We start from the raw sequence: 12,854 nt of genomic DNA on the forward strand, positions 1-12,854 counted from the left end.
ACTCTTGCCTGGAAAATCCCATGGATGGAGAAACCTGGTGGGCTGCTGTCTATGGGGTCGCACAGAGTCGGACATGAGTGAAGCGACTTAGCAGCAGCAGCAGCAGCACATGCTGGCAAAGTAATGCTCAAAATTCTCCAAGCCACACTTCAACAGTATGTGAACTGTGAACTTCCAAATGTTCAAGCTGGATTTAGAAAAGGCAGAGGAACCAGATATCAAATTGCTAACATCTGTTGGATCTCCGAAAAAGTGAGAGAGTTCCAGAAAAACATCTACTTCTGCTTTATTGACTACACCAAAGCCTTTTACTGTGTAGATCACAACAAACTGTGGAAAATTCTTAAAGAAATGGGAGTACCAGACCACCTGACCTGCCTTCTGAGAAATTTGTGTCTAGGTCAAGAAGCAACAATTAGAACTGGACATGGAACAACAGACTGGTTCCAAATAGGAAAAGGAATACATCAATATTGTCACCCTGCTTATTTAACTTATATGCAGAGTACATCATGAGAAATGCTGGGCTGGAGGAAGCACAAGCTGAAATCAAGATTGCCGGGATAAATATCAATAACCTCAGATATGCAGATGACACCACCCTTATGGCAGAAAGTGAAGAAGAACTAGAGTCTCTTGATGAAAGTGAAAGAGTGAAAAAGTTGGCTTAAAGCTCAACATCCAGAAAACTAAGATCATGGCATCCAGTCCCATCAGATCAGATCAGATCAGTCACTCAGTCATGTCCAACTCTTTGCAACCCCATGAATCGCAGCACGCCAGGCCTCCCTGTCCATCACCAACTCCCGGAGTTCACTTAGACTCACGTCCATCAAGTCAGTGATGCCATCCAGCCATCTCATCCTCTATCGTCCCCTTCTCCTCCTGCACCCAATCCCTCCCAGCATCAGAGTCTTTTCCAATGAGTCAACTCTTCGAATAAGGTGGCCAAAGTACTGGAGTTTCAGCTTTAGCATCAGTCCTTCCAAAGAAATCCCAGGGCTGATCTCCTTCAGAATGGACTGGTTGGATCTCCTTGCAGTCCAAGGGACTCTCAAGAGTCTTCTCCAACACCACAGTTCAAAAGCGTCAATTCTTCGGCGCTCAGCCTTCTTCACAGTCCAACTCTCACATCCATACATGACCACTGGAAAAACCATAGCCTTGACTAGACGAACCTTTGTTGGCAAAGTAATGTCTTTGCTTTTGAATATGCTGTCTAGGTTGGTCATAACTTTCCTTCCAAGGAGCAAGTGCCTTTTAATTTCATGGCTGCAGTCACCATCTGTAGTGATTTTGGAGCCCAGAAAAATAAAGTCTGACACTGTTTCCACTGTTTCCTCATCTATTTCCCATGAAGTGATGAGACCGGATGCCATGATCTTCGTTTTCTGAATGTTGAGCTTTAAGCCAACTTTTTCACTCTCCACTTTCACTTTCATCAAGAGGCTTTTTAGTTCCTCTTCACTTTCTGCCAGTCCGATCACTTCATGGCAAATAGATGGGGAAACAGTGGAAACGGTGGCTGACTTTATTTTTCTGGGCTCCAAAATCACTGCAGATGGTGATTGCAGCCATGAAATTAAAAGACGCTTACTCCTTGGAAGGAAAGTTATGACCAACCTAGACAGCATAAAAGCAGAGACATTACTTTGCCAACAAAGATCCGTCTAGTCAAGGCTATGGTTTTTCCAGTGGTCATGTATGGTTGTGAGAGTTGGAGTATAAAGAAAGCTGAGTGCAGAAGAATTGATGCTTTTGAACTGTGGTGTTGGAGAAGACTCTTGAGAGTCCCTTGGACTGCAAAGAGATCCAACCAGTCCATCCTAAAGGAGATCAGTCCCGGGTGTTCATTGGAAGGACTGATGCTGAAGCTGAAACTACAGTACTTTGGTCACCTGATGTGAAGAACTGACTCATTTGAAAAGACCCTGATGCTGGGAATGATTGAAGGTGGAGGAGAAGGGGACGACAGAGGATGAGATGGTTGGATGGCATCACCAACTCAATGGACATAAGTTTGAGTAAACTCCGGGAGTCGGTGATGGACAGGGAGGCCTGGTGTGCTGCAGTCCATGGGGTCGCAAAGAGTTGGACACAATTGAACTACTGAACTGAATTGAGCCTTACAATATTGTGAGAGTTTCTGCCATACACTAACATGAAACAGCCATAGGTATACATATGTCATTTCCCTTTTAATACTCCCTCCAACCTTCCTCCCCATCCCATCCCTCTAGGTTGTCACAGAGAACACCTCTGGGTTCCCTGCATCATATAGCAAATTCCCCCTGGCCATCTATTTTACATATGGTAATGTATATGCTCAATACTACTCCCTGGAGCTCTCCCACCGTCTCCCTCCCTTGTCTGTTCTTTATGTTCGTGTCTCCTTGCCACCCCACAAATAGAATTATCAGTACTATCTAGATTCCATGTATATGTATTAATATACAGTATTTGTCATTCTCTTTCTGACTTACTTCACTCTGTATAATAGGCTCTAGGTTCATCCACCAGAACTGATTCAAATGTGTTCTTTTTTATAGCTGAGTAATGGAATCTCCGTATTTTTAACAAGTGTGTGTTTTATTCTTTCTGGCCTCTGCTAAATTTTGACTGTTTTGTTGAGATCTACTTCCAAGCTACGCCCTGTATGTTACCCCCGGTGGGTGGGATAGGCAGCCGCAGGAAAGACTTAAGCCCAGTTTCAGGTTCCTGTGCAAGAGGTCACGTCCCCTGAGAGGCCTTCTCAGACCACACTGGCCTCTGGTGTGCTGGTAAGTGTTTAACAGCCAGCTCTCCAGGGAGAAAGAAAGCCCGGATCTGTAGTGTTTGCCAATTTTGAGGTGTAAATACTCTCAGTGTGGCTGACTGCAAGCTGCCAGTGACATCCCTGAAGGTGGTGCTTAGAAGAGATGCAGCTGGGATTAGCACACAAGTACACAGCGCTTCCACCGTGTAGACGGAAATAGCTGAGCGCAGACCTCGGGACTGCTGAGTATGGCGGGGGGACCAAACCCAGCTCCCTGCCTGTTACTTTTTCCTGGCTGTGCTGGGTCTCTGGCTGCTCGGGCTGTTCTCTAGTTGCTGCAAGTGGAGGCTGCTCCCTAGTTGCAGTGTGCTGGCTTCTCATTGCAGTGGCTTCTCTTGTTGAGGAGCATGGTCTCCAGGGTACTTGGACGTCAGCAGTTGCAGCACGTGGACTCAGAAATTGTGGCTTCCAGGCTCCAGAGAACAGGCTCAGTAGTTGTGGCTCATGTGGTTAGTTGCAGGTGGGATCTTCCTGGATGAGGGATCGGACCCATGGGTCCTGCACTGGCAGGCAGACTCTCACCGCTGAGCCACCAGGGAAGTTCCCATCGCCTGTTTCTGAAAACATTTTATTGCAAGACAGTTATGCCCATTCATATGACATACTTATGGCTGTGTTCATGCTCCAGTGGTAGACTTCAGTAGTTATGATAGGCCCTGTATGCCTCACAGTCTGAAATATTTACTATCTGGTCCTTTAGGGAAGAAGTGTGCTTATCAATGGGCTTCCCTAGTGGCTCAGACGGTAAAGCGTCTGTCTGCAATGCAGGAGACCCGGGTTCGATCCCTGGGTTGGGAAGATTCCCCTGGAGAAGGAAATGGCAGCCCACTCCAGTATTCTTGCCTGGAAAATCCCATGGACCGCGGAGCCTGGTAGACTACCGTCCATGGGGTCACAAAGAGTCAGACACGACTGTGCTTATCAATAGATAACTGTTACATGTAAAATAATTAGGAAGGAATGAGTTTTAAATATGACTTAATGGTAAGTTTAAAATATAACTTAATTGTAAGTTTACATAACTTAACACTAATAATGGGTGTGTTATGAGAGGGTGAGATGTATGGGAAGAGTAACATGGAAACTTACAATACCGTATGTAAAACACACAGGCAATGGGAATTTGCTGTATGACTCAGGGAACTCCAACAGGGGCTCTGTATCAACCTAGAGGGGTGGGATGGGGAGGGAAATGGGAGGGAAGTTCAAGAGGGAGGGGATATTTATATCCCTATGGCCGATTCATGTTGATGTTTGACAGGAAATAAAATTCTGTACAGCAACTATCCTTCAATTAAAAAAAAAAAATTGACTCCTGGAATTCCTGAAAATTGAATGACTGGTTCTGTGGGCCGGTGGGACCCAGGTCCAGCTCAGCACCAACATCCTCTAAAATGCCCCTGGAGGCACTTTTTGCCCCTGAGGCACCTCTCCTGGTACCTAGTGGTTTATCAAGGTCTGTTTTTGCACTAGAAGCAGGGTTTTCCCTTCAGTTCTCTTTCCTTAGCACCTTGAACAGGGCATGACACGAGTAGGTACTCAGCTATTTGCTCAATGAAAGAAGGAACTTTCTACAGCTTTTTATGTATAGAAGCCATTCCATTCACTATTGTTGATGTGGCCAGAATCAGATCAGTGTCTGCGTCTCTTTTGAGAAAATACAAGAGGTCTTGGCTTCTGGTTCCCCACATAATGCTTCCTCTCAGAAGTGGAGACATCGTGAAACTTCCCTCATAAGGCTTAATGAACTCGAAACTGTGTATACGTGCAGACTGCCTATCACAGCCTGGTACGCGGTAACCCCTCAGCAAACGGCAGCCACTGGTAGCAGCAGCTGTAGTGATGATTATCATAACAGTGAACTTGAGAGACAAGTTGCAATCTAACCAACATGTCTCTTCCTCTCTTTTCCCTCCACGATCTTATTTTCACGACATAGTTTCAAGTCTTTTTATTGCCTTTTAAGATTTAACTGTTCCTATGCATCTGGTCCTCCTGGCGCAGCACTGCCATCTTGTGGTCATAGTAGGTTATGTGAACGTCCTAGATCTTAACTCCCAGCTTTAGAGTTTGGGTGATCTCCGGGAGTTGGTGATGGACAGGGAGGCCTGGCGTGCTGCAGTTCATGGGATCGCAAAGAGTCGGACACGACTGAGAGACTGAACTGAACTGAACTGAACTCCGCAGCCAGCTCCCAGGTTTGGGAAGCAGCAGGTGATTTTTTGTTTGTTTGTTTAAACAAATGTGTCAGTTAGTCAAGGCTACACATTAGATTACAAATTACATCCAGGAGGGTCTAAGCTCTCTCTGTGATGTTTTTTCTTGTGACTGTCCTCTGTCTCGGTCTTGCCTTTACTTTGCCTCTCCATCTATCTTGAGCGTTCAGTCTCCTTTTACAAATGGTATTTAAAATGAGTTAGTGCCATCTGCTGGGGGAACGACGTAAGGTCTGGTGTGAGCGCTTCTCTAGGGGACCGGCCGAGAAATAGCCTACCAATCAATCCCTGGCTTAATGGGAAGAAAGTAAGTAAATCATAGGGTCCTGATGTCAAGCCCCTAGATTGGTATGTGTTTCTCTTTTTGTTGCTGCAGCTGCTGTTGCGAAGTCGCTTCAGTCGTGTCTGACTCTGTGCGACCCCATAGACGGCAGCCCACCAGGCTCCCCCGTCCCTGGGATTCTCCAGGCAAGAACACTGGAGTGGGGTTGCCATTTCCTTCTCCAATGCATGAAAGTGAAAAATGAAAGTGAAGTCGCTCAGTCGCGTCCGACTCTTAGCGACCCCATGGACTGCAGCCTTCCAGGCTCCTCCGCGCATGGGATTTTCCCCGCAAGAGTACGGGCGTGGGTTGCCATTGCCTTCTCCGTCTCTTTTTGTTAGAAACATTCTTCTCTGGGAGTCCGGAGTGTGGAGGAAAGACTGTCAGGGTGAGCCGCACAGCTACTGAACTAACTTTGCGACAGTGGAAGTTGTCAGCGTCTCAGCATGAAAATCAACCACGCTCTCATCAGTGTTTCCTAAGAGTGGTTTGTGAACCACTGCATTGGAGTCGTCTGGGGCCTTAAGAATGCAGGTGCATAGGGCCCGCACAGAACTACAGGATCACACTCTCGGCGGGTGGCCCTGGAAGCCGCACTTGAACACCTCCCCCTCCGCCCCACTAAGTGAGTCTTGTACTCGCTTTGATTGTGTTTGAGAAACAACACCCTAGATTCTGCCCCTGTGGGAAAGACTTTTTTCCCCAGCAAAATCCAGAAAAGGTTTGCATTTAGATGACGTCTTGCATAAACTGCTTTTTGTGTGAGTGAGAGGGGGAATCGCTTGCAAAATTGTAGCTCCTTCCTTCAGTTTGTCACGTGGGTTTAGTGGTCACAGACCCAGAGGCCTGAACCAACTCGCGGCATGCTGCTGTAAGTCCCAACTCCCCAGGTAGCACCCACCGTCTCTCCAGCTCTGCTTGCCAGGTGGGATAAGACTGCTCCACACTCCCTCACTCAGGTGCAGCCCTACCACCTTGACCTGCTGTTCCCCAGCGGGGTCACTTTACAGGAAGCCCAGGCCTGTGTTGGAAAGATTTCAGAACCGGGGGTCGCCCCCTCCCTGGTTGCCTTTCTCTGGCCTGCTTCTCCTTTCCTCAATATGGGCTGTGGTCTATGCTGTCCTCTGACACGCAGGGGCTCCGCAACTTTCCAAGCCCCACCCCATGCTCACATCTAAGGATGTCTAGGTCTGCTGCATGCAAAGGTCTCTCCTCAGCCCAGTGACTTCTCTTGCTTTATTTCCTCTTCAGTCCCTTGGCCCTGAACAACTACACACAGGTTGTGAGTCATGTGGGGGTTCCATCCACATGTGCTTAATTTTTCGAAAGCCTGAATGTTTTCTTCTACCTGGCAATTCTATTGCTCAGCCATTTTTCTCAGGATGTGATCACCAGGAGATTCGCTGTAAGACCACAAATGCTCTGTTTATAATGTGGCTACACTTGAGATGCTTAAGTGTGTAGGGCTCTGATCAATTTCTGGGATAGATGTTTGGAGTATTTGGCAGTCGTTGATGATGCTTCTAGGACTTTTTTTTTTTAATGACATGAGCCAAATTCCACAATGTATTAGGAGAAAAAAGTAGATGATGAAACACGTTTCGTAATAGATCTAATTCTGTTCCTTCAAAAGTCTGTATGAACGTACTGAAAAGTTTGTTAGCAGGGAATATACTGACTGCATAGATTACCATGACCGCAAAAGATTCTGACATTTTCATCTTTTTCCTTTATCAGTATCATACACATCAAAACCCGTGTTTGACTGAATGACAGGATACGCAGGGAGGTGGCTAGGAAGGGCCACATATCAGGAGATAACAGGCGTGAAAACATCTGTGAGCTGTCAATCAGATACTGCTGGGGCATTTGGGAGCTTGGGTGGTGATTCTGGAAGTCATTGGCTCAGTGGTAAAGAATCTGCCTGCAATGCCAGAGACATGCAGGAGACATGAGTTTGATTTCTGGGTCGGGAAGATCCTCTGGAGTAGGAAATGGCAACCTGCTTCTGTATCATTGCCTGTTAAATTCTACAGACCAAGAAGGCTGGTGGGCTACAGTCCATAGGGTTGCAAAAAGTTGGACACGACTGAGAACACACATGTGGTATGATGAAGATACTTGCGTGTCCACCAGTTTTCAAGTTCTCTTCTGGCAGTCCTGGAGAGAAAAGACTGCTCTTGGGGAATGGGAAGGGAGGCTGGAGGGGCTGTGGAGGTCCAAAGGCGTTAGGGCCCCACACAGTGTGAGGCAGCAATAGGCCAATGACCAGATCAAAACAGAAGCTATTCCCAGACCAGGAGGACCATTCTTGGCGAGGGGATCTTGAAGGGAAGACAAGGAACTGCGAGGATCACACTGGGGACACCGAGGCAGCCACTCAGGCATTAGGTGGCTGAGGAAGAAAACAGTGTTCAGGGTGGCTTGGTGTAAACAGACTTGGCTGAAACCGGGCCCCGCCCTTTTCACTCCATTCTCTGCTTAGTGTTCAGTCCTTCATGCTGGTGCCAGGACACTCATAGCCTTCATCTTCATCACCTAAATGCACAGGATGGAGAGGTTCACTTTACCCGTGGAGAATCTGAGGCCCAAGAAGCTAGAGATTTGGTAGGAGTTACAGGTTAAAGTAGACTTCTACTGCGGTGCTCCTGAAAATATAAGCTAGCTTCTCCCAGGACCTGCAGGAGCAGGTGCCGGCGGGCTGAGTCCCTTCGCAGAGCCTGCTGCCTGGTCAAGTTGGAGAAGGGGAGGGGAGAAGAAGGGAGCCCCGCCCTCCCCAAAGCCACGCCCCTTCTGGCCTCCGGAGCTGGGGTCTGGACCGGCAGGGCTGGGGAGGCTGGGGGAGGCTGAGAGGGGGTCGTTTGGGCCAACACGAAGGGCAGTGGTGGACAGGAAAGAACCACAAGGACTGGACGTGTCCCTGTTGGTGGCAGAACAGGCTGGGGGGAGTTGGGGCTGGAGAAGGAACCGCCATAGAGCTCCGCAGCCACGGAGTCTGGACACCCCCATCGAGACGAGTCTGTCTGCTCCCTGAGTCTCAGTTTCCCTATCTGGTGAACATCAGGTCCTGGGTTAGGTGCTTCCTATCGGTACTCTCCCATTCTAATAAGAATCTTAGCCCCAGTTCCCGAATGAGGAAACCGAGACCCAGACAGATCCAGTGGGACCTGAATTCAGGGCTGCCTGGCTTCGGAGGCAGGTGTGGCCCAGCATTTGGAGTCCTGCTCCGGCCTGCCTGCAGAAAGGATGCCATCATCCCCTCCACGGGGGGGTGCTTGGGGGCACGGAGCTGAGATTTAGGATTTATTGGAGGATCTGATGATGGAGGGAGGCTGAGGATGCCTTGCCCACCGTGGGCATGACCACATCCGGCTGGCGCCTTTTTTCTTCTTTCTTATTGAGATGCACCTTGTTTAAGCACATGTCTTCTGTGCATTGCTCCACGGATTTCAAGCATCCATACAGGCGTCAGGTCAATCTCCCGGGGTTTTCTAGCATGCGGTCGCTTTGCCCGTCCCAGGCTGTTCCTGCCCACTTGCCCAGCAACAACCTCTGTTTTAACTGCTGTCACCCTGATTCGTTTTGCCAGGTTTGGGACTCCACCTAAAGGGAGACAGGATCCTGTACACTCAGTGTAGTGCCTGTGATTTTCACCCCTTTGTGTGTGTCCACAGTTCTCTGTCATGGCCCTGTAGGGCTCTTTGCGTAAATACACGATAATTTGTTTATTGGTTCTCCAGCTCATGGATGTTTGGGTTGTTTCCAATTTGGGGATGCTATGAATAACGCTGCTATGAGCCTCTTGAGCATGTTTTTGGTGTGTGCTTGGAATCCCCTCTCCTGGGAACACCGAGGAACAGGCCTGCTGGGTCATAAGAGAGGTGCGAGCTGAACTTCAGACTGTTTCCAAAGCGATTTTGATTTCCACTCCCTCCTTGTTTTCTTTATAAAACCAGTGTAAATGCAATTAAACAAGGAGGCCATTGGTCTGGGGCGGCTCTTCTGCTCTGGTACCTAAACAAATCTAAGCCAGAGTGGTGAGCTCTAAGTCAGAAGATGAAAGCCAAGGACAGCCAATCACAAACAGCCAGCAAAAACCACCAATCACAAACAGCCAACAAGGACGACCAATCAGAAACAGCCAGCAAGGACCACCATTCACAAACAGCCGGTAAGGACCACCAATCAAAAATAGCCAACGAGCTTGGCTTTCCCAAACAAGGCACCTGTGATGCTGTAATCAATCAAATTTCTTTGCTTCCCAGGCTTCTCTGTAGAATCCTGTTCCCAGCTCCTAACCCCTTTTGGTTTGATACTGATCCCAATGCTCAAATGAGCTGAAAAATTTTTTCACATGCCTCAGTTTGCCTCTTAAAACCAACTTCACCGAAGTCTAATTTACATACAAAAACTTTCAGTAAACACTTGGATGAGTTTTGACAAACATTTTTTCATTAAAGTTCAGTAACTTTAATAGTCACCTCCAGCTCAAAAGTGTGTGTGTGTGTGTGTGTGTGTGTGTGTGTGTGTGTGCACTGTGCTTCTTTTCGAGACTGAGGCCCGACGTAGGATGAGAAAACCCTCCACAAGGTCAGGTCTGCGAGCAGGTCTTTCCTGCAGTCTGCCGGCCACCGGGACCTGGGTCACTGGTGTGATGAGGAATGGATCAGACCCTTCATTTTGTAGTTGGGTGCCCTGAAGCCTTCAAAGAAAGGGCATGCCCAGGGTCATGTGATGAATTAGGACAGAGCTGGGTTGGACCCCAGGTCTGGGCCAGTCCTCCCCCCTCCCCCCTGGGTGGGTCACTGTCTGCTGAGCTGAGCTGAGTTGTGGGGAGCAGCTGAGTGGGGGTTGTGCTGGGTCCCCAACTCTGCAGACCTTGGGGGAGGTGGGCTTGCTTCTGCCATGCTTGCTGGGCCTTCCCTAAGTTGCAGGGAGTGTGTGTGTGTGTGTGTGTGTGTGTGTGTGTGTGTTAGTCACTCACTTGTGTCCGACTCTTTGTGGCCCCATGGCCTGTCTATGAAATTCTCTAGGCAAGAGTACTGGAGTGGGTGGCCATTTCCTTCTCCAGGGGATCTTCCCGACCCAGGGATTGAACCCGGGTCTCCTGCATTGCAGGCAGGTTCTTTACCATCTAAACCACCAGGGAAGCCCTGCTCAGGGAGTGAGTTGGTCCAAAGGCTGACTTTTTGACAGAAGCGATGCTTCTCAGATGCTCACCTCTAGCTCCTGGGTTGTTCTATGAGACTTCTCAGTTTCCCCACTAACAAGGCCTCCTTCCTCTCACGCCTCTCACTTCTCATCCACCTACCACTTCCTGCCTCAGGTTGGCACAGGGAGAATTCAAGACTTTCCCTATGGAAATGCTCTTCTCACCTGCCCGAGCACAGAGGAAGGCTGAGCCTCACCTCTAGAGCTTCTTCCTCCCTTATTGTCAAGGGGCTCCCTCCCCAGGCACCCCCAAGACTCCTGGGACTTAGCCAAGCTTTGTTCTCATCTGTTGGCTCCAGTAGGAGGGCGACCAGAGGGCGACAGCCTTCTTGTCCCTGCCTTCTCAGTGTCCCTCCCAGGAGAACCCAATGGGAAGCACGTGACGTCCCCTGGAGGCTTGGATGGTTCACGTGAGGTCCTTTTCACGGGCATCTCCAAGCTGACTGTTCTTTTGTACACATGCTGTTTTAGTTGTCAGAACTTTTCTCCTCTGGTCCCCTCAAATGTCAGGGTTAGGAAGAATTTCCCCCACCCTTCCCCAGCTCCACCAGAAGAATCTGGGATTAGCGGGACTTGTTCTGTGTTTCCCATTGCAAACATCCAACATGGTGGTGTTGGCCCATCTAGCCTATAGCAGGGAGAGGGTCCACTCAGGGACAGGCCCACTGCCCTTGGGCCCCAGGCTCTGCCTAGATGCTTGTGAAACCAGCCACACCCAGCCTGCTTGGAGCCTGGTCACCATGTGCTCCTTGATGACCTATCCCTCTGGGCTTCAGTTTCTTCACCTGTAGAATGGGGGAGCTCTCCTAGACCTTGGCAGTCAGGTTCACTGCCTATGGAGACCAGACAGGTAATGAAAGAAGTGTTGAGGTGATAAACGGGATGGGAGAAGCAGGCCCGGAGGAGTCCGGTTTTTCTCGAAGTTAGGAATTTCCAAGAGAAGTGAGATTTCCCAAATTTGTTAAAAATCTGGCCAACTTTGTTAAAAATCTGGCCACCAATTCATGAGCTCTGGCCAAGACATCCTATTCCAGGCCCTCTATTCTGCCACTCTGAGTCTCCATTCCTTCTGCGCGGGGCGTTGGCTGGCGGTAGTGGGGTGGGAAGCCCAAGCTCTGGGGACCGAGTTTCTGACTGCCTGCATCTCCCCCAACCCCAGCACACCAGCTGTCATATCACAAGCACCCTTTGTAGGAAGATCGCCTTCCTTTTGGGGCGCCCGAGCTAGCATATGAATTTTTGATCAGATTGCCTTTTGAATGAGTTGACTGTCATGAATAGTAGGGCAAAGGGCGCCAGCATTGTGTCTTAACTATAACTGTTCCAATTAATTATGGGTTTAATTAGCATACATCGAGAGCAGCCCTGGAAAATAATACTTCATGGGTTACAGATGCCCCGGCAGCTGTTACATGAAGTGTGATACCGGGTTGGGGTAGAGATAGTTATTAATAAATTACTCCCATTGTCAGAGACCCTTATTTATACAAATTAGCAGGGGATACATAATCAAGTTTAACTGTATAATTTATAATAATTGATTTCATTTTGACTGACCACTAGTCGCTCACCAAATACCCTCGGAAGAAAAATTGCTCTATTAGGGTAAGTTTAATCCTAAACATAGCTAATGAATCCTATTACTTTAAGGTCATATTTGAAGCTTTTGTTAATTGTCAGAACCATTTTAAATTGATTAGAGTTAAATTAAATCAATGTAATGTTTAGAAAAACAATATTTCTAATGGATGAGGCCGGGCTGACCTCGAATAAACATATTTATCAACCGATTCTCGGTGACGAGCAGGGGAACAGCTGGGCCCATAATTCACACTTGTCTATAATATGGGAAATGTCACCAGGCAATTAGTTATGTCAGGTAATGAATAGGGAGCAGGGGGATGCCCCTCTGGCAGCTGGGGTGGACAGGGGTAGAATGTTCTGGACGGTAAGCGGCGACTCACCACCTCATGGCTTCCCTTTCCCCAGCCTGAGCACAGGGCTCCCCAGCTCCCTCAGTCACCCACTCCGTGAATTCACCTGGCTCACTGGCCCCTGGGCCCCTCCAGCTCCCTCTCTCAGGCCCTTGGACTTCCTCCAGGAGCTGGGAGGCTGGCCCTTGGCCTGCTTTTCACCTACTCACCCCTCAGGTTTCACTTAAGCACCACTGGCTCGGGGGAGACTTCACTTGATCCCCCGCCCTCACCAGGCTCCACCAAGTCCCCCAAGTATGGGTTCTTGGGACAACAAGGTACCTGCCCCAGCCGTCATTTTAAATCATGTGATACTC

At 48.7% G+C, this 12,854-nt stretch overlaps 1 long non-coding RNA gene across 1 annotated transcript in view; it reads right to left on the bottom strand.

Annotated features, from left to right (window-relative positions):
- Positions 1–261: 261 nt before the first annotated feature.
- The window catches only part of LOC139177069 (uncharacterized), a 62,202-nt gene continuing 49,609 nt past the window's right edge, over positions 262–12,854 (bottom strand). Inside the window, exon 2 of the long non-coding RNA XR_011561475.1 lies at positions 262–3,372. This is a non-coding gene — a long non-coding RNA (uncharacterized lncRNA). The remainder of the gene's footprint in view (positions 3,373–12,854) is intronic.

Source organism: Bos indicus, chromosome 18 (genome assembly GCF_029378745.1).
Source record: "Bos indicus isolate NIAB-ARS_2022 breed Sahiwal x Tharparkar chromosome 18, NIAB-ARS_B.indTharparkar_mat_pri_1.0, whole genome shotgun sequence".
In the NCBI taxonomy this organism is placed as follows: domain Eukaryota; kingdom Metazoa; phylum Chordata; class Mammalia; order Artiodactyla; family Bovidae; genus Bos; species Bos indicus.